Here is a 26,737-nt window from a genome sequence, read left to right on the forward strand (position 1 = left end):
GACCCGCAAAGGGACCTTGAAGGTAATTACGGTACCGCAATTTGCGGTACCGTACTTACCGCCTTCCCCATTCCCATTGAGCCCTATGGGGCAAAAATGGGAATGGGGAAGGGCCAATGGTGAATGGGGAATTACCGCCCCGCCAACCTTGGAATGGGGTGGTAATTCCCCATTTCACCATGGCGGAGTCGGTAAGTTACCGGCGTTAACCATGGCGCTAATAGCTAATAAATAGCTAATAGCGCCATTGGTTAACGCCGGAGTTCTAATGAGGGCCATTGTGGTAAGGTGTCCAAAATTGCATTTTAAAGTTTGATACATTTTAGACATTTTATATATAATCAGATTTGATTGATTATGTGGTTTTGTGGTCATATTTATTGTGTGATCACTCAAATCGGGTTATTTATTACCACATACATTTTCTTAAAGCTATTGAATTTATTAATAATGATCCTGTGATATTATGATTTCATGAGGGATTTGGGTTGCTCTCAGTTGTGTTTATCTTTTTTTTAACTTTATCAAATAAGTATAAGTGAATTTTAGTTGTTTTTTCCCTTTTTCTTCATAATATGACGCTGTGATGATATGCTGAGGTGATTTAATGTTTGTTATTTTGAGGTATCTAATACTGTATACAATAAAAAAAAATACAAAACACATAAGTCCTGCCCATCCACCTTAAATTGGTTCCCCACTGGATCCCATCCCGGCAAATCTTCACTAAGGCAATTCCTCCCACTGTTATTCTACTAATTAATACCTTACTGTGAGATGGTAGTATTACCCTTCATTGAGGTTTGTTGTGATTGTTCCTCTATTCATAATTACATCCATAGATCCCAATGAACAGGCTAACACCTTTCCAATATGTTTGCTTCCAATTGTGGGCTAATTCTTGGAATTTGCTATCTTCCTCTTTTTTCCTTGTACAGGGCATATTTCCCTGTACAGGGCATACGTTAGCCTTCTAGTTGAATGGAATAATCCTAGTATTAGTCCTTGATGACCTTTCTTTAGCCTTAGATATTGACACTGTCACCACACTTATATGCATTGATTTATTGGTGGAGTTTGGTGCAGTTTGACACTATCGACTTTTTCACCCCTCCTTCATTGTCTAGCTGAAGTGGAAATTGGTAGACCAGTGCATGACTGCATCTGGACCTTCCTAATCAATGGCACTGACACTGTGGCCATTCCACCCTCTTTTCCAGTGGCACAGACCATGGTGCAAAGCTCCCCAAGGTGTGCCGTTCTTGCCTCTTCTTTTCAATGTATACATTCAACCAAAGGCAGCCCTTGCTGTTGTCCATGGTTTCAGTTTGTACTCCTATGCAGAATGACACCCAGATCCAAACTAGATAAGGATATGAGGCTAAACAAATGAGCTTCATGCAATGTTTATGAGACATTGATTCACCCTTCCACCTGCACTTGTCATTGTCACACTTGCACGATCTGAATGACACAAGCCCTAGTAGGATTGTTTGTCTTATCCTCCATCTGTCTTTCCTCCTTCGTATTCTCGCCCCTAGAAATACTTGTGTGCGGGTGCATTATAAATGACTTATTAGAGCAGAGCTCTGGTCCTCTCTAGCCTGGATGACTGCAACAGCCTCTTCCTCAATCTGCCATTTGCCCCCTTTAACTAATAGAGAATAGGATTGTGAGACTTATCCTTGGCCTCAAGCCCAGGGACTGCTTCTCTCCAGCCCTATAATCTCTCCACTGGCTCCCGGTTGATGGAAGGATCAAGTTCAAGACCCTGTGCATCATCCACAGGGCTATCTGGGGCCTGGGACCCTGCTACATCCAAATCTCTCTCCCTAAATACCTCCCTCATAGGAGACCCTTTGGTCTTTTAGCTCCAACTCTCTGCCGATCAGACAGCTTTCCAATCAGAGATTGGGGGACAGATCTCTCTCTTCAGCAGGAGCCTGCCTCTGGAATTCCTGCCTTCCAGCCCCTCTCAGACTTGAGCCAGATCTCTTTAAGTTCTGGAAGCTTCTCAAGACCCTCCTTTTCTCTTCTTCCTTCCCTTGACTGGCTGCCTGGTTCCTTTTGATTCATACAGGCAACATGCCCTTCTCGCCCAGTCTACCCCAGCACCTCAGTGTCCCCTGACCTCCCCTAACCTACACTTGGCATTCTAGGCTCCCTTCCCCCTGCAATAGTCTGGCTTGGACTTTACCCCTATTTAGCCCATCCTGCCCCTTGCACTTAGCATGTGGACCTTCATTCCCCTGCACTCTTTGATTTCCCCTGGCACTTGTCCACCTGGCCTCCCTGTAGCACTAGCCTAGCCCAGGGATGCTCCCCTCTCCCCCAGCACTTGTGCTTTCAACTCTGACCTGCACTTCCTTTCCCTCCTTAGCATTAGTGCACTCCGCTCTTACCTGCACTTCCCCCTCCTCCCGCTCTCCTGCACTTCTAATACTGCATTTGCATTATCCAAATGACACAAGGGGCCTCATTACGACTTTGGAGGTAGCCATGGCGCAATTCGCACCATGGCTGCCTCCAAAATCGTGTCCAGGTCCGACCTGGTGAAGTGGGGATTTACCGGGACATTCCGCCCTTGGCAGACCCGGTAAGTCACCATTCCAAATCCCATTCCCCATTCCCATTTGAGCCCCCACAGGGCTGTGTATCTGTGCATTATTATTATCCAATAAATAAAATAAAATAAATAAAGATGGACTGACAATTGCACGTGCCCATTCTGAACGTATCCTTTTTGAAACTCCCATTGCAAAACAGCCTTCACTCTATTGCTCCCTGCCCTGTGCCATCCTCCCTTTCCACTCCTTAATCTCTTGGTGACACCCCAGGAACTCTGCCCCTTAAACCCTCCAAGGGCACCTTCCCTCAAAGCTCCCATATTTCATTATCTGGGGGCAACCCAGATCCCCCAGCACTAACATCTCCTCTCTTACCTTCTCACCTTCCTCAACCTGCCCAACAGTCCCCAGTCTGTTTGTCCCCTTCGCTAACTCACTCCTACCAACTCCCTACTTCCCACTCCTCTGCCAGTCTTCCAGGATCGTGAATCATCTTTTTTCACTGGTTACGTATGTAACATTAATTTCACAATCCAGGAGGTTCGCCCTTGCAGCACCCAACCTTCAAGCCCCTGTTGGCCTAAGTCCTTTCCAGTTCAAGTGTAGCTTATTAAAAACTGCAAGGTGACCGGAAAATCCTAGATTCATACTGATGGTCATCACCATAAGCAAGGGGCAGGTTCAGTACGTGCCAACCCACAGCCCATGATCAGTCAACAGAGGGCAGTATTCACAAGTGTCTCTGAAAGTGTGTGAATAGAAGGGTTACAAATATCCCAGGAGGAGATTGCACACCCCTTTTTTAATGTAACAATGACTTTGTGTTATTAATGTACTACAGAGTCTACCACCATCCCAATACAGACACTAGCAGAAGTAACAACTGTGAAGATCCACTGGCCACACTTATAAAACATATGTAATGTGTTCTGTAGACTTGTTAACCATGTCTTAGTGTGCACCTAATAAACCTGGGCCATAGATACCTAATTATTTGACTGTGGTATGATTTTCATTTTTTTTATAACATTGGGAAATTTTTAATATTGGCCATTTTAGAGCTATAGGCAAATAACAGATTTCCTGTTGACACCCAACTTAAAAGTTGTTAGTTCTCTGAGTCTTTGCTTGCCTCTTTTCAGTTGTTTCCCTTGCAGTGAGTGAGTGGCTTCATTGCTGCACCGACCCCCTTGGCCTAATTTTGTAGCATTTTAGATTTTAGAAAACATGTTCTTGGTGCTTTGCACTAGATCTGTATCCTTTCCTATCCTTTCCACCCCCTTCCCCCTCCAAGTCCTGTGGTCCTCCTTCCATCCCTATCCCTCCCCTGAATCGCTCCAGAGGCCCTTTAGGGCATCCTACTAGGGCAGCCCCGCTGCCTGTTGCAGGCCACTGTGGCTAAGGGCCCAGAGGCAAAGGGCAGCTCCCACAGTTGCAGCTCCAGAGGTTGTTAGCCGGTGGAGCCTGTAGCCATCAACCAGCAGTGACTGACAAGGTAAGTGTGTTTTGGGCAGAGGGCACAGCAATTACTGTACTCTATTAAACTGCCCCACCTATCCTATTACCTATTACCTGTTAACTTTTAGTCTGATGCATATAGCTCACAATTGTATAGCAAGCATATCTCACATTTATGTATATTGTGCTAGTCACTCAAATCTCACGTTTAGATATATTGGGCCTCATTACGACCCTGGTGGTATGGACTTAACGGCGCCGGTGGAGCTGCCGGCGCCGTTAACCCCATACCACTACATTACAGGGTCTGCTTGCGGGACCTGCACATAAAGTCTGGTTTTAACAGACATCCTTAGCAGGTCCCACGAGCAGCCCAGCATGCTAACAGCGGGCCTGTCATTAACGGGCCCGTTGTTAGCATGCTCCCCATTCCCATTGAGCCCTACGGGGGCTCAAAGGGGAATGGGGATGTACCGGGTCCGGGTTCCTTGAATGGGGAAATACCGGGCCCTCCTGGGTCGGAATGGCACGTTATTTCCCCGTTCAGGGAACCCGGACACAAGTTTTGGGGTAGCCATGCCCTTATTAAGGGCATGGCTACCTCCAAACTTGTAATGAGGCCCATTATGTTTGTCAGCCATATCTCATATTTGGGCACATTTTGTTAGTCAGCCATATCTCACATTTAGGCATATTATGTGAGTATGCCATAGCTTGCATTTAGGCATATTGTGTTAGTCAGCCATATCTCGCCTTTAGGCATATTGTGATAGTCAGCCATATCCCATATTTGGGCATAATGTTTTAGGTAACCATAATCTGCATGCAGACCAATTGTTCACTTTCTACTGGTGTGCCCCCTTTTTTAGGTACTTTTTTCCCCTCTATCCAGGTGTCTCAAATGAAGGTGTTATTGAATATACTGTTGTGCCCCCTTTTTAAGTGCTTTCTCTCTCTATTCAGGGGTCCCAAATCTAGGTGTAAATGCATTTAATGCTATCCATTTTATAAGTGCTTTCTCCCTCTATTCTGGTTCCCACATCTAGGTGTTGTTACATTTACTGCTGTGCCACCTTTTTAGGTGTTTTCTCCCTCTATTCAGGGGTCCCAAATCATCGAGTTGTAATTGCATTTACTGATGCTCCCCTTTTTACGCACTTTCTTCCTCTATCCAGGTATCCCAAATCTAGGTGGCATTGCATTTATTGTTATGCCCTCATTTTAGGATCCTTCCACGACTATTCCGGCATCTCACATCTTGCTCCCTGTCTTTGGCTACCACTGTCTCAAATGTAGGCATTATCTCCCACTGTGCAGGTGTCTCACATCTAGTTACCTGTTACTTCTTGCTGTTGTCTGCGATTTAGGTGGCTCCACCCAATATTAAGGTACTTCACATCTAGCCACCTAGTTGCTGCTGCCACTATCCCAGTTTGGGCATTTTCTCTCACTGTTTAGATATCTCACATCTAGTGGATATTCTGCTGCTGCTGCCTCCAAGTTAGGTGTTTCCTCCAAATATTAGGATATCTCACATCTAGCCAGATGCTGCCAGCTACCATTGTCTCAAATGTGGGCATTCACCTGCTATTCAGGTTTCAGACATCTAGCTGTCTGTTCTCTGCTGCAGATGCCTCCGATTTAGGCATTTTCTCCCAATATTAAGGTACCTGATATCTAGTTGCACTTGGTTCTGAGTCTCCATTTCTGGTCTTTCCTTCCACGGTTAAGGTATCTCACATCTAACCACTTACTGCTGCCTGTCAGAGTATCAAATGTAGGCACTTTTCCAGCTATCCTGGTCTCTCACATCTAGCTGTTGACTGTCCAGTGCTGTGAGATCAGGTTTTGGTGCTTCTCCATCTGATCAGGTATCGTATATCTAGCTTTAACAACTGCATTGTTTGAGACTTGAGTGTCTCTCTCTTGGCCCAGGTACCCCAGACCTAAGCGTTCTCTGCCTGCTGCTATTGACTCAGACCTGACCTTTCTCACTTGCTGCAGTGCTCACTCACATGACCATGACTGGCAACTGCAATCTGACAAGGACACTGTAACAACCGAGACCACCACTCTGCCCTCACAATTCTGATCCATCTGCAACACACTAACCCAGAAAATCACTCTGGCACACAACCACTCACCACACGCATTCCAACCCACAAACAAGAGGAACGCTCTGGCAAGTCAAAAAGCACCCCACCCGCCCTACCGCCTTCACACTAGCACCTGTTTATCTCCAACCCCTGCACTGTGACCCACCACACCGCTCCTCCTTTCATCACACCCCCTCCAACTCTAAGAGCAGAGGAGCTGTCTGCCATACAAAGTATTTCCCCTCCCCCACGCTGCATCCATAAACTTCTGCACAACCTCTCCTCATGGGCATTCTCTCCCTCTCGACAACCCATGAGAATGAACCCCCATTCCCCAACTTCTACACACGTGCAGTGTCAAGCTCTCAAGCTAGAGGAGCTCTCTGGCAGTACAAACAACATGACCACCCCACCACTACTTCAACAACTGTGCCACCTCACAGGAATTCCCATTCCACATCAGTCCCCGCACCCCATCATTCTCTGCCTTAACCAGAACCCCTGCACATCACGCCATATCAAAAACCCATACGTGGGGAGCTCTGCTTCGCACCAATAACTCTGACCCACCGCTGGTATACATACCCTCCCTCCCTTCCACCTCCAACCTGCCCCACCCCACCCCACTCCCAGCACCTCTCCCATGGAAACCTGGCATTACATTGACAGCCTTAACCCACTTGCATTACCCCCCTCCTCTACCCCATCCATCCCAACATCCTCGTCACCTGCCAAGCCCACCGCCCACACATGTCTCTTTTGCCTTTGCCCCTCCTCTGCAACCCCTTAACTGCCATCACCAGACCACCCATTTCCATTCTCTCACCATGAAACGCCTTGCTCTTCGAAGAACTATCACTTCATCCCCTTTGCCCTAAGACCCCCTACCCTCTCTCACACACCTCTTACACCCAAATGCACAAAACCAGGAGAAGAGACTGATTCTCATCTTCGACTCTTCATGCCTCACCACGTCTGCATCAGTTCACCCTTCTCACTGCACCAGCTGTCAGGACCAATGTGCTAGCCACTCCTCGACTCTCCCTCTTTGAAAATGACCGCTCTCCCACTACAACTACACCTCTACCTCCCTCCGGTCATGAACCTCATTCAACAACAAGCAGGACATCACCTATCACACTGGCACCTTAATCTGCCCACCTTTCCACCCTGATCCACCTCCTTCCTCTCACATAAGCTGGCCACTGCTGTTCACTTTTCCAACTCCTGATCCATCTCACTCACTCCCCATCTCCACAAACAAAATCCCTGACCAGAACCATCACCACCCCTCTAGTCACACCAACTGGTCTGGCCACACCTCACCCCCCCCTGCGACCGTGCTACCGACACCTGCCCACTGGTCACACAAGCCTCCCAAGTCCATCTGGCCACAAGCATCAGGGAAACTACCACATCGTTCCATCAAGTCACCTGCCTCAGATTCAATGCCTGCTCTGTGTCCAAAAACAGACAAAGCCTCTTGCACCTACTCTCCTCCGAAAATCCTGATCTCATCTTCATCACTGAAAACTGGTTCTCAGACAATTTCAAACCAATCACGCACAAGACTTACCCTCCGGACTACTCACTCATCTCCCACAACAGATCTTCCAGAGGCGACAGAGTAGTGATCCTCCACAAACCTAACATCTCCATCTCACTCACTGAAACTCTGCCCTGCACAGCTAACTGTGAGTCCTTGTGAGTCAAACTCTCTCTGCTGCCCACTTTCACACACAGCTTTCTACTCATCTACAGGCCACCTGAATACGACACACTTTTTGCCAACAGTCTCTGTGACTCACTAGCAACCACTCTGGTTAACCTACTAGCACTGACCATACTGGGGACTTTAACATCTGGTTAGATGCACCCAACAACTCCATGACGCAAACCCTGGTCGACAATATAGAGGCACTCAACCTTTCCCAGCAGACCACATGTAGAACCACCTGCATTGGAGGCCACACCCTTGATGCGATTTTCAGCTCATCCTATCTCGTTTTTGTGGCCACCCCCAAACCCCTCTTCTGGAAAGACTACTCAGACATACCTTTCTCTGTCTGTACACCACCCCCACCTCCCAAAGCCCACCCTGTCCCCTCACATGATCACAAATGCTGGAACAAGGTCAAGGTACTACCTGACCCATTGTGTCTGGTATCAACCCTACATTGGAACTTTTATCCCAATTTGGAGACTTTTTCAGCAGAGATGAGATCTATAAAATTGAGTCATTTGTCAAAGATTCGACCGAGATGCTCAATCTCCTCAATTCTCTGACATTCAATCCAGAGACCCAATGTTTGTTCACCATGGACATTGATTCACTCTACACAAAGATCCCACAAGCAGACACTCTAGCTGCTTTACAGCACCTACTAAACTTCAATATTTAACTGCACGATATGCCCCCAAACTCATAGTACAATCGGCAGAGATAGCCCTAACTCAGAATGTTTTGCTGTATGAAGAGACATACTACCAAAAGATATCGGGCATGGCAATGGGTGCCACCTTTGCCCTGGGTCTGGCCAACCTGTAGGTACACCTCTTTGAACCCAAACATGTATACCCACTGAACAATCCTTTCAAACAACATGTACGCACGTGGCGTCGATACATGGACAACATCATACTCATCTTCGAAGGGACAGAGGGTGTACTCAATGCCTGCAAGACTTGGCTAAATGGATGCAAACCACACCTGAATTTCAGCCTTGAGTCAAGTAAGCAGGAAATTAATTTCTTTATCTCAGTATTACCTTCACATCATGTCCAAGGACGGATCACCTACATCAAAGGTCTACAAAGAACCCACAGACCAAAATTCCCTTTTGGCATACTCCAGTTATCACCCTCGAGCGTTATGGGACAATCTCCCCTTTCCCAATTCCTGAGGTACAGTATACATGTACCAATCCAGGGGACTATGTGGATTAGGAAGGCTCCCTCAAAAAACAACTTTTTCAGAGGGGCTACCATCATAGGATTCTGAAAACAACATATAAAAGACCAAGACAGCGACCCAGGCCACCACCCAGGGTCAACATAACAGCAGTGTTCAGCTTTTCACAGCTCTTTAACAGACTGAAAAGAGAAATCAAGTGACTTTGGCCCATCCTGAATACGGGTTTCTAGCCCCCTAGATTCTCTGTATTTTGCAATTCAATTTTAAGGGATAGACTAGTGCACACTCTGAGAAAAACTAAAAATATGGAAGATGGGATGCATGGACAACAGACACTATCAGGCGAGAGCATTGTTAATAGGACATGCACCATGCAGCAGTTGCTCCTTGTGTGCACAAACATGCTTGAGCACTAGCATTGACATTGGGTGGAGATCACCATGGCAGCAGAAGGCTTTTACTAACTGCAACAGTGGGGATGATGGTGCGACTAATAAAAAAGAGACTTATCGAACACAAATCATGTATAAGAACACACAAGTGAACAGCTCCAATGGTGTCTCACTGCAATGAAATGAGCCATAGTGCTGACGATTTCAAATGGAATGTTCTCGAGAAGATACACCCACCACACCAGGGGGGGCGCAGTTTAAAAGACATGCTCTTTAAAAAAGAACAGCAATGGTTCTTCCACGTAGACACCTGCAGGAATGACCTTAAAGAATCTACCATGTGGCACAACCTGGCAGTTATGTAATGAGGCATGGATACTTAACCAGAGATCATTTAGAACCAATGCATGCAGAGATGTCACCACCATTAAATTTAAATAGACACATCCATAACCCCGCCCATGGTGCACAACCCTGCCCCTGTGCACCACCATGGCAGAATCCGGCATTATGCCATGCAGAGGATGTGACCTTACAACCCTCCAATTGAGCAGTTTCCAATGAAGCCACGTGACATATGTGACAATAACATACAGCGATACAGTAACAGCCGGAGGAATATGCATCTTCCTGCCATTTTACTGCTCTGGTGTGAACAAGTGTTCAATAACGAGCTACATGCCCTAAGAAGGTACTCTACCAGAAGGAAATCAACATGTTTGTGCGCCTTTTGGCACCCCAGACCGTGGTGACACACCAAGATTTCACGAGAATACCCATACAACCATTCCAGTCCAAGATGGCTGCATGGTAATTCTAGCTGCCTCTGTGAATGCAGGCTCATTCTGGATTTGATCAAACCCGAGGCCACACCAGGCACATTGCTTAGCAGCCTTCCACAACACTGTGATCGCACACATGTACGTGGAGTGGTCCATGCTGCACTATTGAGCACGCAGACAATGGTACGTGCAACCTGATGCCGGGCTCCCATTACTCATTGCTCCCTTGAAACACGCAGCGGCACACAAGGACGCTGAGCTTTCCATGCTGCACAAATGAGAATGCAGACAATGGCAAGTGCCGCCCAATACCGGTCCGCCATCATACAATGTCAACTCACTGTGTTCCTTGGTATGATATTTGCAAGGATAATCATTCATAGGACATAACATGCTAATATGGGAAATACGGCCAGCAGATGACGCATGCCTGATTCCCTACTTGCTATTTTTGTTTATTTCCAATATAGAGAGATGAGTGCCAATGAGTATACAGTTTACTCCCCGGCAAGCCTGACACTGGTCCTTTGAGCCAGCTACTTATAACATAGTGGCATGAACTTAACTACACTCAACTTAAAAAAAGTGATACCAAAGTGAGGGGTGTGAATGGGGGAATCTGAGAACCCTGGTATGGAGCTCATTCCATGCCCACAATTATGGCACTACAATATATTTGTGTTTTGTAGATAATAATTCCTATAAGTAACTGACCCTCCCAAAAAATAGAAACTATTTGAACACATGTTCATCTTTCCCCCCTGGGTCACGGTATGGCTGCCAGATATTGAATCATAGATCGCAGTGAATAACACCTCCTCTCAACCTAATGGTCCTGAAGATGATGACCTAAATAACCCTAGTAATCGAAACCGGTTGACCCCTTTCTGTCTCGATATGCTTTGAGCAGTGCAGATGCATTTTTTTAATTAGTGCCTTGCAACCTGGCTGGTACATGGAGCACTACATGCATTGCTCTTCCCTCGTTGCTCTTAAGTGTTAAATAAGATATAGTTCCAACAAAATATCTTTGAAACATATTGCTCTTTGGGTGAATAAAAGCAATATAATCCATACACCCCCTACCCCACTGAAATGTTCAGAGTGTGATGAAATAAGACACCAAAGGACTTTTTCTCTTGGGCTATTGTATGTTTTTTATCTGGAAACTTAAATGTAGGGTGTTTTGGTATAGGGACAACTTCTCTTCTCTATTCTCTTAGATAGGCAGCACACCACCGCCGACATAGGGACAGCACGATCTGATAGGCACAGGGTGTGCTTCTACCTCGGGTCAGTGCTACTTACTTTACAGATTGATTTTTACAACAAATTATATTCTACTGGTGTTCTCTCCATGCCGTTCTTGTGTGTTACACATAGCCTTTGTTTATAAAGTGTGGAGAAAATCCTCACGGCTTAAATATCCTTGCTTTCCCTGACTGTTATAGCGAATCCTTGCTTTGCACACTCCCGGCACGCCCAACCACAGATAGACCCATGCCTATCGAATCCTTTGACTCCTGGTTTACGACACACTTCTCCATCTCACCCCCTCCCGCTCTGCTGCCACCCGCAAAGGACCAACCGCTGGATGGTTCACCCCCACCTGAAGGCCTTCAAAACCAATACTCGCTCCCTCAAACTCCTTTGGCTTGCATCCACAACCCCTCATTGCAAGTCAGTGTTCACCCACAATCACTGTCACTACAAATCTGAGATCCAAAAAGCCAAAAAAGCCTATTGCAATAAAAGAATCCTGAGCTGCCACATCAGCAGCACAGAGCTCCACAGGATCATCACAGAATTTGTGAAGCCCTCCTGCACGACTCCCCGACCACGTCCAAGCAAATGCTCTGCAATTCCCTCTCCCAACACTTCCACAACACAGCACTGGACAGGTCATCCACCCTTAATGCCAAACTTTCCAAGATCACCCCCTGCCCAAGCCCACTCCTCGAGATTCCATCATCACCGCCCCGTAACACCATCTTTCAACTCTTTCAACCTTATCTCGAGCGAGGAGTTCCTCAAAGTACTTTGCAGCAGCAGAGCTTCTCGGTCCCCCCTTGACCCTTGTCTCGGCTCTTTCCTCAAAGAAATCTTCAACTCCACCTGTGCAGGAGAATGGGTGAGGTGCATACTCAATGACACCCTCACCTCTGGCATCTTCCCAGAACCCTCCAAAATAGCGCATGTCAAACCCCTTAAAAAGAAAGCATTCCTCGACCGCCTCAAGCCTACCAATTACAGATCCATCTCCAACACCTGATTCTTGGCAAAAACATTGACAAGCTCTGCATACTACCAGCTCAACATTTTTGTTGAATCCAACAACCTCCTAGACCCTGCACAATCAGGCTTCCGGATGCACCATGGACAGAAACTACACTTATCTCGATCTGGCATGAACTCAAAGTCTCGGTAGACTCTGAAAGATGTGCAGCACTGGTTCTCCTTGATCTCTCAGCAACTTTTGACATCATTAACCACCATTCCTCCTTGACCGACGCTACTCCCTAGGAATCTGAGACTTGGGACACTGCCGGATTGCCTCTTTCCTCAACAACAGAAAACAAATCCCGCTCCCCCCTTTCCTCTCCACTGCATGCCTTGTGAACACTGGAGTACCCAAAGGCACCTGCCTCTCACCTCTACTATTCAACATCTACATGAATCCCCAAAACAAGCTCTGAGCCACAACCCGACCTAGCAGCATGTCTCAGAGATATAGACCTATAGATGACAACTAACCACCACCTTCCAAACCAAGGGAAAACAGAGATCATGGTGTGCAGCAATACATCTCTACTCCCACAACCACTCGCATGCCCCCCCTTCCTCGCCATTCCCTCAGATTCCTTTACCACAGTCAAAACCTTGGATGCACAATGTATCCAGGCCTAGTACTGTCCCACCAGATTATTTTAATTGTATTTATTTATTGGGAATTTATAATGCATTATACAACAAGGCAGTGTTTCAATGCACCGATCGACAATCAAATACTATTGGACCTATTCCTGTGAACCTGTGTTAAACTTTACCTATCTGGGAATTAACACAAAGTACTACTACAGCAGAGCCTTATAACACTTATGTTCAAAGATTATGATTGGGCCAGATCATGTCACCGATCGGGTACGTAAGGCGGTATCTGATTTAGCCAGGGTAGCTACCTAGGAATAATGCCATAAACTCCCTCACCCTAGGTGCTATAGGACCTATGCTTGGTTGAACCTGCTCTTATCTCCAGAGACTATGCACTACGGCCTCCAGCCAGTCAGCTCTCTAGCACTCCTGCTCTCAGAAGGGGAAACGTTGTTGCGATATAAATCTACCCTTGAAACCATAAAAGTGTCAGGAATACCCAGCCACCCGCTATAACAATGTCCAGGGAGCCGAAAAATGGGTCCCCTCGCACTTACAACCAAGCCTCAGAAACAAGGACCCTCTACCCGGGCAATCACAACATACTCATTGGTCCCTGGAAAGTAACCAGGAATACGGACTTCTCACCATTAAGCCACAGACTCACTCAAAACAATATGTTTATTCTCTCCTTTACACCAACAAACAATAGAACACAGCTATACTCCTCGATCAATTCGGCCTAGCTGCATGCATACCTGCACTACTCCATGGACACCTTAATGGTCTTTCAGAACCCATTTACACCCCACAAAAAATAAATCGACCTAACTGCACATATAATCTCCAACACAGTCTCAGCAGCCGCAAAATGCACCGTACCTAGCATTAGAATGCAGCCACTCTCTGTGCAGACCGAACTGGCTGCACACATACTGAGTGCACCCAAGCACTATATATTACCCTACTCTCTCCCCGACCTGGACTATGGTCACCAAGGGCATTCAACCCACAGAGCTTTGAGATCATACAAATGGTATATAAGGCACAATACAAGTGCACAATAACATAACATATCATAACAGAATGATACAGGGCTGACTGGATTTGTCAACATGTGAACCCATGATGAGATCAAGCACAGTTCATTATAGTAACCTTATAGCACAATTCATTATAGTTATTTTCCTTGCTGATTCCATCTGCCACAGCGGGCCCAAGCAGTGTTCAACACTGTTCCTAATCCAAATCATGGACATTTGGTGATGTTGGAGTGTGGGGAAGGGTAGCTGAGTCAGCCTCTGTTTCATGCCTCTGTTTCATGCAAAACTCGCCCATGGACCTCAAGCTGGATCCGTATGCAGGTACTGGTGGTCCCCATGATGCTCCACGAGGAAATGCAGTAGCACAAGGCACTGAAGACACAGGGCCTCATTACGACCCAGGCGGTAAGTTACCGCCTGGGCCGTGACTTTACCACCATGGCGTAAACTACGTTTACGCCATGGTGGTTGGCGGATGAGATGCAATCTGATGGGGAAGCCTGACAATTAGCTGTGTGCTGTGATCACTTTAAGGTTCAATTCCTGTTTTTGCCCACTAATTTCTTACAGGATAAGACCAAGATAGGCTACATCCTAAATAACCTAATGAGTAGCACTCTTGGGCAGCCCCTCATGACACGACCTGAAGACCCTTGTTTGAGGACTTTGCAGAATTCAAAGCAAGTTTTCCTGGCGCTATTTCATTCTCTAAAGATGGCCGCCATGGCTCAGAATCTGCTGGTTGATATTTGTCAAGACAATCAGTATGTTGTTTTTGTTTTTTATATAGGCGGTTTCTTCAAATCGCTGCAGATTCCCATTGGCCCTAATTCACTCAGCAGACTTTGTTTCCTAGGGGTTTATGAAAAGAATGTAACGATGAGCTGGTACATACAGCACAGGTCTTGACATTGAAAGCACTAATGGATCACAAATTAATCACAGCGTTAGGAATGGCGCACTTAGAGGCAAGGCAAGAAAGAATCCAAGCAAGTATTTCCCATTCACTGGCCCAGGTCTCAACTCTGATTGCCATTTCTACCACTGCTGAGGATCATGGGGTGCCCATGCAGTTGGGAGCCCTGTGTGACCTTTGTCTGAATTTAAACAGCAGTGGCAACAAGACACACAATTTTTTGGTGCCCTAATTGATCCACCCAGTGTATCTGCCAGGAAACGTATGGGCCTGCTGACAAAAGAGAGGGTGGCGACATGTTCCTCAGTGCCACCCAAAGTCCTTCCATCACACTCCATGCAATCCATGTCCCACGTGTCCTTGTTTGCAATTGAAGTTTTAATCAGTTGAGGCTCCAAGGCAAACAGTATGATTGCCTTTCTGGGCTCAGGCACCCCAGGATACTATATAGACGAGATCACCTTGCAGTGAACACGGATTCCCAACTACAAACATTCTCAATGGCCAAAGTAGGCGCCATTGATGGCTTAACTGCGGCCTCCAATCCCATAGTTTCACAGATTACTCCACTGTGCTTGGCAATCAACCAGGTCATGGAAACCCTGGCATTTTACATAATCTACACCTCATCATACCCCTTACTTTTGGGGATTCCCTGGTTGTCCATACTGTGAGGAATTTAACCATCCACCTGGTGGATGTGCGCTCACCTGGGCCTTTTTTAAATTTGATATGAAATTGAATAATGGTAGATCAGCCTCCAGAAAATGTGTGGGGATAATCTACACACATGTTCCTATGCTCACTGCATGAAATAGACATAAACCCTTGTACTCTGGGTGGCCACAGCCTACAGGCACATAATTTCCTCTCCGAAGGAGGGGGGGAAACTTCCTCCTGACATGGCTGTCCTAATTAACTTTCAAAGGCTCCATGAATCTGCCCAGTCCTTTTGTTGAGCCCTTCAGAATGGTGACAGTGATTAACATAATTAGCATTCTCATAGAGTATACTTCAAACAGGCCCATTTGTGACCTGGCTGCAGAGGTTTACAAAAGAGTCAGGAAACCCCCAACAACCTTTGATATGCAATGTGTCAACTTGAAGCTAGCTCATGCCTCTCAGTATCAAGGGCAGTGAACTGTCTGGGACAGTAGTTTACAGTAGTCATCCGTGCAGAGGGACACCATTCAGAAGGTACAAAAATGTGTACAGAAAGTCTGGTCACGCGGCAGCTACAAGGGAGACCTGTCACTTTAATCAGGAACCACAGAGAGCTCAATTAACCAGAGAGACCCTTTGATCCAAAACAGATAAGAAGATGGGTGGGGCTTAGTAGTACATGTTTTCACCCTTTTGATCCTCATACATACAGGAGATTGTTGGTGGGGACCCGGGATTGGTTCATTATGGTAGGCTTAGCCTACACCAATCACTGTGGCCCATTTGGCTTTAAAAGAGGGCTGAGTCCCTCTTTTGGGGAAATCATCTGAAGACATCACAAGAAGTAACAAGAACAGTTCAGCATTGACCCGAGTTTATGGTGCAGTCTGCCTTACATCTTCTGTGAGTGAACGAAGGCCAGGACCTCTAAGAAGGAAGCAATATCCTTCCCCTAAACATCTCCCAAGGAACAGAGGGAGATCCCAAATCCAGAGGACCCTACAGCAGCTCCTGAAACGGTACCCAACCAGCACACAGTGTACCCTGCTAAGCTACGCAGCAAGCCTCCTAGGTGGGAAGTGCAAGAGAGTCTCTGAACCAAACCAAGGACAAGACAGCTGCCTTCAACACTCTCCTCAGCTTTGGGCTGTCCGCCTTAAAGGACGACACAACTCCAGGGAAGAAGCTAAGAGGAGTGCATAGACAAACATCTACTGACGTCCACCTTAAAGGACATTTGTACTAGCCAGTCAAGCCCCTCGAGCTGTAATCGACTGCACCTGACTGTTGTTAAGCCGCAGTCACTAAAGCCAACTGAGATGCCTCGACCAGTGCTTCAGAACCACCTACCAGCACTGGGACAACGATTCCTGACCCTGAGCCGCCATGTAGTCCAGCCTGCAGCCATCCATCCAGCCTTGCTCTTTGAACTGCCTGCCACCTGATTCTCGCAGCTGTCTCCCGTCTTGAACTCTTTCATAGAAGCTACGAAGTACCCTAAAACTGACTCAACGCTGTTGAGCACCAAGACTTTCTACAAGCACAAGGTACATTGTGGTTCTGTCTCCCTGGTCCTTCTCCGAAGGCCCCTAGTGACATTTTATGATCCATTGCCCCCTTTGTGTTGAAACCAAGTATTCTTGAACTATTGTAATTAATACTATACCGACTACCCTCCTTTCAGTATCCAGAGTGCTTCCCTTTTCCTTCTTTGAAACTGTCTGTCCTCTGCATTCCTTTACAGGGTGGGTTGTATGTCATAGTGTGCTAGAACTGTCTGTTCAGATAATAATAAAGTCGATATTTTGTATACAACATTGACTGGACAGTCCCTTTTATCAGAATAATTGTTTTCATTGTGTTGCAACTAACCATCTCTCCACGACCTTGCCGAGATAAGCTTGCCATTCTGTCCATGTTACCAAAATTGGATAATGAGGTTTATAACTGACTTGTGTTTCCAATCTGTTTGTATCCCTTCCAGTGTACTAGAGGTGGGGGGCTGATTACTGGTTTAGAAACCGATATTCATCCCTGCACCACTGGTGCCCCGGAAGTTGATTTGTCACACATACGTAGGCCGATAATAAATAGGACCGCACAACCCCAGTATTTTGTTTGAGCATGTATAGTGTGAATACTGCTCCTCCCACCATGTTTTCTTTCAGGGATGACAAGACAAAGTTGTCCTTATAAGGCACTCTCCAAATAATATGTGAATTATTGTGATGTGTTGGAAGAACCTAAGAAAATACCATTACAGCCCATTGATTGTGAAATTAAATTGATGGAGGGACAACCCATATAGCATGGGCAGAGGTATTCCCTCACTGAAACTGATCTGGCATTACAAGAGTAATTAAATAAATAAAGATTGGTGTCACATGAGATAAATTCAACAGTTATTTCAAAACCAACATTCACATTGTATTAGACATGTTCAACTCCAGCCATTGAGGCACCATCAGAAATATTGCAAAGTAAACAACATTTTTTCATAGAAAAAGTATCTATAATTTATTCACTTGGACTGATAGGATGCCCTAAAACCATACATTATCCATTATTTAAATATCGATCACCCAAATCGAAGGGTTATCATTGGAGGTGTAACTACTATATCATTGTGGCGAATAAACTTCCGTGGCACCAGTGGTCCAGGGATGAATATCGGTTGTTAAAACAATCAATCAACCCCTCACCTCTGGAACACCAGAAGGAATCCAAACAGATCAGTATGCACGTGAATTATAAACCTCCTTGTCCAATTTTGGTAACGTGGATGGAACGGCAGGCTTATCACCGCAAGGACGTGGATTGTTGGTTAGTTGCAACACAGCAAAAAAACAATTATTACCCAATGATAAAATGGACTATCCAGTCAAGGTTGTATACAGATATATACTTTATTATTACTACAGCAGATAGTTCTGGCACACTACACTTAACACCCACACTGTAAAGGAACACAGAGGACAGGCAATTTCACAAAGGAAAGGGATGCACTCTGGATACTGGCAGGAGGGTAGTTGGTAAAGTAATCAGTCTTACTGTTCAAGGTCATTTGATTTCAACACAAAAGGGAAAAAGGGTCATAACTGTCTCTAGGAGCATTCAGAGAAGGACCAGGGGGGCAAAACCACAATGTAACTGATGCTGAAGAGGTTTTTGGTGCTCGACAGCATCAAGGCTGTTCCAGGGCACTTCACAGCCCGTGAGACAGAGTTAGTGGCAGGAGACAGCTGATGGTACCAGGAGACAGGCAGTTCGGCAAGCAAGGCTGAACGGGTGGCTGCAGGATGTCCGGCATGGCGGCTCAGGCCAAGAATTGCTGTCTCTGTGCTGGTTGATGGATCTTGAATGCTGGTCGAGGCGCCTCGGACGACTCTGGCAACAGCAGCGGGACAACAGTCAGCAGTGTAGCCGGATGTGGTTCGAGGACTCGACTGTCTCGAAAATGTCCTTAAAAAGATGTATGCTGGATGATACTTGTGTGGCACTCCTCCTAGCTTCAAAGCGGAAGGCCCAAAGCTCAAGAGGGTGTTAGTAGGCAGAGGCCTTGTCCTTTGTCCAGAGACTCTCTGGCACTTCCCAGGAAGCTTGCTGTCAGAATCTAGCAGGGCATGCTGTGCAATGGCTGGGAACTGGTTCAGGAGCTGCTGGACGAGTCCTCTGAGTCTGGTATCTCCCCCTGTTCCCTGGGAGATGTTTAGGGGAGGGATCTTGCTTCTCTCTTGGAACTCCTGGCCTTCCTTCACTGGCGGAAGATGTAGGGTAGACTCTACTTTCAGCTCAGGTCCAAATGAGTCCTTCTTCTCACTCCTTGCAAAGTCTTCAGATGATCTAATCTGTGAGGGGCTCAGCCTTCTTTTAAAGCCAAACGGGGCCCAGGGATTGGTGTAAGCCAAGCCTAACTTGAGTGATCCAATCGTAGGTTTCGACCAGCTATCTTCAGTGATGCTTAAGGTCAGAACCAGGCCACTTGGTAACAGACAGGGGAAGGATGTGGTCAGGAATCTGATTTGGGGTAGAGGACGGCGCTTCTCGTTTCCCAAGAGGCGATAAACTACATTTTCCATCAGGCGTTTGGATGCGTGTAGTTCCTCTTTTGCACGGTACGCCAGCTGCTCATTAGCAGTAACTGTTGAAAACTCGCCGCCGCCCGTGCCTCGGTGCAGGTAATTACAGATTATCAGCACGGGTGGTGGCAGCTAAAGAAGCAAGAGCATGCGGGAACGTTTTGGACACCGAAGGACTTTTGGAGTTTTCCCCGGGCCGCGACAGTGATTAGCAGCCTGAACAGGAGAAAAGCAGTCGCAGGCCGCGGCGGTGAATCAGGCTCCTTCCCAAGTGTTGGGCATCGAACTTCAGGGTCCGGATGTCCTCGTGAGGCATCCGGACCATCAGTTAAGTTTTCTACAACATTGTTCATGTCTTGGTGTTAGAGTATGCTTATTTTCGCTTGTTGATTTATGATACGAACACAGCGGTGAGACACGCCATGTGTGAGGAAACACGCTATGAATCTCAGAACTGACAATACATTGCCCTGGGAAAATAGGAGACTATCCTTTAAAGCGCACTTGTTTTGGAATCATTCTTTAGGGGCCACACAGCACAACGGCATGTGTTTTGTGTATTTGTTCTAAACCCTTGTTTGTTGCTTCATTGTGCCCAGCAGGCCATGAGTCTTGTATCTTCATGAAAAGGGACAACCCTTTGTTTGTGCCATTTTGCTTGTATGCAACCCTATGTGTTTTCAAGAAGTATACGTCCCAAGGCGCATGTTATGTTATGTTCAAGTTCTATGTTCAAGTTTATAATCCTATGTTTTGTGGTGTGTAAAGTGGAGTCTTATAGGGCCACTAATGAGGTACACTACTGTGGGTATGTAGCGGGTTCATTACATGTATAGGAGGTCTGGCTAGGTGTTCAGGAAGTAGAGGTCCAGGTATAGGAGTATTGCGTGTATTGTATGTACTTGCTTGTTTATTTTCCCTTTCTTTCCTTTGTCACTCCATCCCCTTTCCCTGAACTCCATCTTCCCCCCATTGGCTGCCACGTGATATCATTTTAAGGCGCCCGTGCCAACCACGGTGGGAGGGGTCAATCTATTTGGCTTCTGTGGTTCGGAAGAGGGGATTGAGACCCCTATTCCCTTATAAGCTTGACAGATGTCAACTTATACTTCTAAGTCCCACCATCTTCCTGTCTGCTGTACATCAAAGCATCTCCCTAATTAACTGAGCCATATGAGGTGCTTGATCACAAAATGGGCCTCCTTTGAAACAGGGGGTTGCAGGCAGACTTTCCTCTCCTACAAGTCATATACTTCTCTGCTCTGAACGGAGTGGTTCCAGACAGGACATTCACAGCCCTTTCATACCCAGGAGGGGTGTTAGTACTAAGTTGCCACATTGCATTATAAAGAGGTGTTGGCGCCTGTTCTCCATTGCCACCTCCTGCACCCAGGCCTTTCCCTGAGGCCTGCTAATTAACATTCTTCGGTATTCACTGCCACCAGCAAGGTTTAACAATGGAGATACAAATCCATGGGGCCTTGAAATTCTAATCAGGCGGCCCATGGCATAGGCTTTTGATGTACCCATGGCTGTCAGGTAAGTTGTGTCCTCCCAGAGTACATGACTATTTTTCAGCTGCGCTGTGAGCATGGAAAATGTGCGCAGGAACGGCCCCATCATTCGTTCTTTTAAACAAAGCAAGAAAAACGGGCACGTGCACTCTTCCAGTGCGGATGGTCGAATTCCTCACAGTCATGATCTGCACGAGCTGTCCTCATGGGTGGGGGAACCTGAGAGGCACATATCGGAGGATACCATTAAGACAATGGAGCACAAACTGTCTTTGATCCTGCAACAGCTGAAGACACTAGAAAGCCATGTGGACGAAAGCTAGGGGAGATCTAGAAGCATCAATCTCTGTATCCTAGGTCTCCCAGAGAAGGAGGACGGCCCCTGCATGGAGCTGCTCCTTGAGCAATGGCTTCTGGACCTGATGGTGCCCACGAAACTTTCAATCTTTTTCTCAATAGAAAAGGTACACCATAAACCGATGGGTCAAGCAACACCTCGAGCACCCACACGCACAATGCTCTGCTGCAAATGGCACGTGCCATTAGTCTGATGACCTACAATGGATCTGGGCTTGCTTTTTCCCCAGGGCATACTAGGGAAGTACAGAAAGTCAGACAGTCCTTTGACTCCATGAAGAGAATGTGCATTCCTAAGGCATTACATTTGCCCTTTTCTACCCGGGCACAACTCAAGCTGTATTATAAAGAATCCACGCACCTGTTCAATAATCCTTGTGAAGCTTGGAACTAGGTTGAAATGACCTTTTATGATGTGTCTACCCTCGCAGTGAGGGCAAATAATAATAATAATTTTGCATTTATATAGCGCTACAAACCCTCAGGTATCTGAGCGCTGCTTATTATTACCTACGGTGTGTGGTGCTCATTTATCGACCTTAGAAGAATGAAAGACTGAGTTTGGCCCTGCCGGGATTCAAACCTGCATCAGCAAGCTCTGCACAGATGTCAAAGCGAGCGCTCTACTCACTGTGCTATCAGACCGGCTGCAGCTGTGTGATCCAGAGAAGCCTCCGCATCCAAGCAGACTCCAAGCCTTAGACTCACTTGACTGGGCAGATGAGACACTGAGCTCTGCAGATATGCACTGAAGATCCACGATTTCGTCATGACTCCATTTTGTGTTTCAAAATAGCCAGCAACACTTGTTTCAATTCACAGTCTTTTGTAATTAAAGTATCGATATTGATTGGGCGTGGTGGAAGAAGTGTTCCTCCTGGTATCGGCTGCCTTCTTGCAGCCCCCATAATTGTTGCCATTAACGGAAAGCTACTGTTTACCTTTGTATGATTTCTTCCTTGCTCAGGTGACAGGTGCTTTGGGTTCGGATGAAGTACAGAGAGGGTATGGTTGGGGACGTTTTAATGATTAGTACGCTTCAAGGCGGGTTGAAATACAGGGTGGTTTTGGAGTTGACTGTTAGCTAGATTAACTGTCTTGATTGAGTCACTTGCTTGGGTTTCATATGGGGGAGGTTGTCTTCTCCTTATAGGTGACTACAGTGGGGCATGTGCTCCCTGAGTATTCAATATCTGAGATACATCCCTGAGGACGATGGCACGTGAAGGAGTAGTTTCATTCTTGACATGGAATAGGAACGGGATGTGCTCTTGCAGATCATCAATGGTTATTTGCCAGATTTCGCCCTGTTAACGGAAACACACCTGTCTAGGGTAGAGTGTAAGTTCTTCATGAGAAATAATTATAAAGCTGCCTTCCACTCTGGGTTCTACAGAGGTGCACGTGGTACACTGATTCTTATACATAAAAGGGTTCCCTTCACCCTCATGGAGGTACAATCTAGAGTGCTATGTTTTCATCAGGGGGGAATTGTGAGGTGTCACTTGAGGCATTTTAGCCATCTACGCACACCCTTCACTTACATTAGACTTGGTAAATGACCTCCAGAAGTTGGTAGTGGCCAACTAAGCTTACAAATGGTTTTTGCGGGGGAATTTTAATGATGTTCTGAACCCGGCTTTGGACCGATACCGTCTTGGCAGTCGGAACTCTGAGGTACCCACCAAATTGAGATCCTTTTCTGCAGCTTTAGGTTTTATGGATACATGGAGGATGTTGAATGCTTCAGAGTGGGGGGTTTTGGTTTTTTCCGAGTCCACACCTCTACGTCCAAAATGTATTATTTCCTCATCACACAGCAGGATGGGCATAGGCTCATTGCTGTGTCATTTTTGCCAGAGGAATCTTAGACCAATCACTGCCCCTTCTTGAACTCAAAAGTGAGAGGGTAAAGCCTAAGCCACTTTGGCGACTGAATAATTAATGTTTAGGTTTCTTCCGAATGTACTGATGCAATAGCCCACATAACTACAGAATAATTTGCTATTATGAGAGTTTGGTGGACAGTTACTCTATGGGAGGGGTATAAAACAGTTCTCAGGAAGGAAATGATTTCAAAGGTGTCAGAAAAAAAAAACACGTGCATGCGTTGCGGGAAGTCAAATCAGCCTCGATAGCAGCTGAAGAAGATGTTTTTGTCTTGGGAACTCCCTCCGCCCGTGATGAATTGCTTACATCCCAAGAAATTCTTAGAAATACATCTTCAGATAATGCTAAGCAGGCACACTCGGTTAAGCCGAGTCAGATCTATGACTCAGGTGACAAATCAGGCAAGATGTTGGCATGGTTGGAGAGGAGGGACAAGGCTAGTAGGAAAGTGAGGGCCTTGCACAATGCTGAGGGGAATGTTGTGGTAGAAAACTCAGATATTGCCAACATTGTTGCCTCATATTACAAATCATGATACTGTGCCTGAGGGGATATCCGCTATTGCAGAGGTTTCCCTCGCACAGCGAATCACCAATAGCAGGATCTGGAATTGGATATTACGGCTGAAGAAAAAGCCACAGCCGCCTCTCATTTACAGACTGGGAAGGCCCCCGTCCCGAATGGCTTCCCAATGAAAGTCTGGAAAAAGCTGTGGATCTTGTTACTGAGCCTCTACACCACTCTCTCTTCCAATGTAGGTGGGTTGGTATTCTTCCCCCAGACCTCAGAAAGGCATGCATTGTTGTTCTTCTCAAACCTGGCAAATCACCTGTGCTTTGTGCTTCATACAGGCCAATATTACTTATTAACGTGGAAGCCAAGATCTTGGCGAGAGCCCTGGCCAATCGTCTCTTGGGGGTCATCCCCTACTTAATTTGCCTGGAACAGTGTGGGTTCATGCCAGACAAATCCACTTGAATGAACCTCAGCAGAGTGCATGTTGCCATGGATGAAACCTCTGAAATATTGGACTTGCTTGCTCTTCTCACAATTGATTTTGAGAAGGGATTTGATTCGGTCCGGTGGAAATCCCTATGGGATATCATGGCACGCATGGGTTTTGGAGAACATTTTCTGATTTGGACTTGCTTACTTTAGAACTCACCTGTTACAGAGGTCAGGGTTAATGGGGTCACGTCCAAGACCTTCCCCCTGTGGTCAGGAAAACAGCAGGGCTGCCCCCTTTGTCCCCTGCTATTTACACTAGCCATATAACCTCTCACCATCAAACTTAGGATGCACCTGGACTGGTGGGGATTCAGATGTCACCAGGCAGAGGACCTCCTGATATCCATGGACAATTCCTCAGTCTCCTGTCAGGCGGTGATGCAAACACTGACCGACTACCAAGGCATCACTTACCTAGGCATGCAAATGGGGCTCCATCTCTCTGACTTTATTCAGACGAATCTCCACACCTTTGTAGGCGGGTTTTGCCAGGATGTTGGGCACTGGAAGTCTCTCCCACTGAATCTGATGAATAAAGCAACTCTCTTTAATATGTTGACGTTGCCGAGATTCCTTTATGTGCTTCAAAATGCCCTACTCCCACTGCCCTCATTGGTCTTTGATAGGATTGATGCGACACTTCGTGTTTTGTTTTGGGGAGGGAAACAGCCATGTATGTATCACCATAAAACTCTACAACACTCAGTAAGGGAGGGTGGGATAAGCCTGCCCAACCTACAAATATATTTCTGGGTTGGGCAGCTGGGGGTGGTAAATGACTGGCTGTGTGGGGACCCCAGATTACCTCATATTAAAGTGGAGAAGGTTTAGAGGAGAATGCCTTAAGCTTCAGTGCACTGGCTATTGCTCATCTGTTATGGGGAAACTGACGTGCTTCCCTTAGTCTTGTTACTTAATTACTACTATCTTACAATACAGTTCAATTGGTAAACTTTTTGTTTTGCGCTCGACTAACACTCAGAGAATGTATGGTTACTCTAGGTGTGCTAAATGGACAAGCCGGTGGCAGCAGTGAACTTTTACCATTTTTTGGTGCATTTTGTTTTAGACTTTCTGTGTTTACTGCATTTGGCTACTAACTGTGGCTAGTTGTCAAATCTGGCCAAGCCACAATATTTTTCACTTATCCTTTCACCATCTTGTCTTTTAGCCTTCTTCCTTATATGGACTTCCAGTGCCTGGGAAAGCAGAGGCTATTGGCGGGCTACTTGAGGGCTGTGTGTTTTTGCTGCCAGGAAGTGGGATGGGACTGCCTGGTCCCAATCCGCAAACTGATGCCAGTGTGTCTGAGTGGTATGCATGAGTTCTTCCACCAGTGGTTCTGATTAGACCACTGCTGGGGTGTATGTGTGGGCCAGATTTGTCATTGGCTACTGGGAGGTTCTGCTCTTACCTGGCTTTTATAAGATGAGGTCGGGGGCGTCGCAATCAAGGTACACAGAGGTAAAGACAGCATAGTAATTGGGTCGATCTATGCCCCTATGGTAGACAAAGAAGACTTCTTTGTGGACCTCCATAGAGTGATAGCAGAGACAGGTAAATGATGCCTAGTACTGCTAGGGGGAGATTGGAACTTGCCAGCAGACACCTTTCTAGACACATCTGCTAACCATAGGGATGGAAATGCAAAGGCCAGGGGGTACCTGCAGTAGTTAATGAGGGACTATGGACAATGTGATCCTTGGAGGCTGCTAAACCCCTTGGGGAGAGCCTCCACGTTCACGTCGTGTGTGCATGGCCCAAGATCATGCATTGATTGCTTTCTGTTTTCAGCCAGAGCCACTCATGACATTTTCCTCGAAGGTGTGTTGGACCATGTGGTGAATAGCCTAGTTTTAGACACAATATTAGTCAGGCCGCATGCAAAGAGATGGAGAATGAACACCAGCTTGATTAAACACCCATGTGATAAGCAAGACCTCAATGTCAATGTAGAAGGCTATTTAGCTCTGAATGATGGATCGGTTGAGAGGGAGGGTAGCCTCTGGGTAGATGGGAAGGCTTATCTAAGGGTAATATTGATACAGAAAAGCTCTATGCGGAAAAGAGAAGATAGTGGTAAGCAGGTACAGCTGGAGAAAGAAATAGCTTCCTTGTCAAGCCTATATGACAAGGGGCCTTCCGGGAGTCAGGAGAGCAAAGTTTGAATTAAACGCACTGTTCACA

This window comes from Ambystoma mexicanum, chromosome 5q (assembly GCF_040938575.1).
Source record: "Ambystoma mexicanum isolate Mex_15411 chromosome 5q, UKY_AmexF1_1, whole genome shotgun sequence".
NCBI lineage: Eukaryota > Metazoa > Chordata > Amphibia > Caudata > Ambystomatidae > Ambystoma > Ambystoma mexicanum.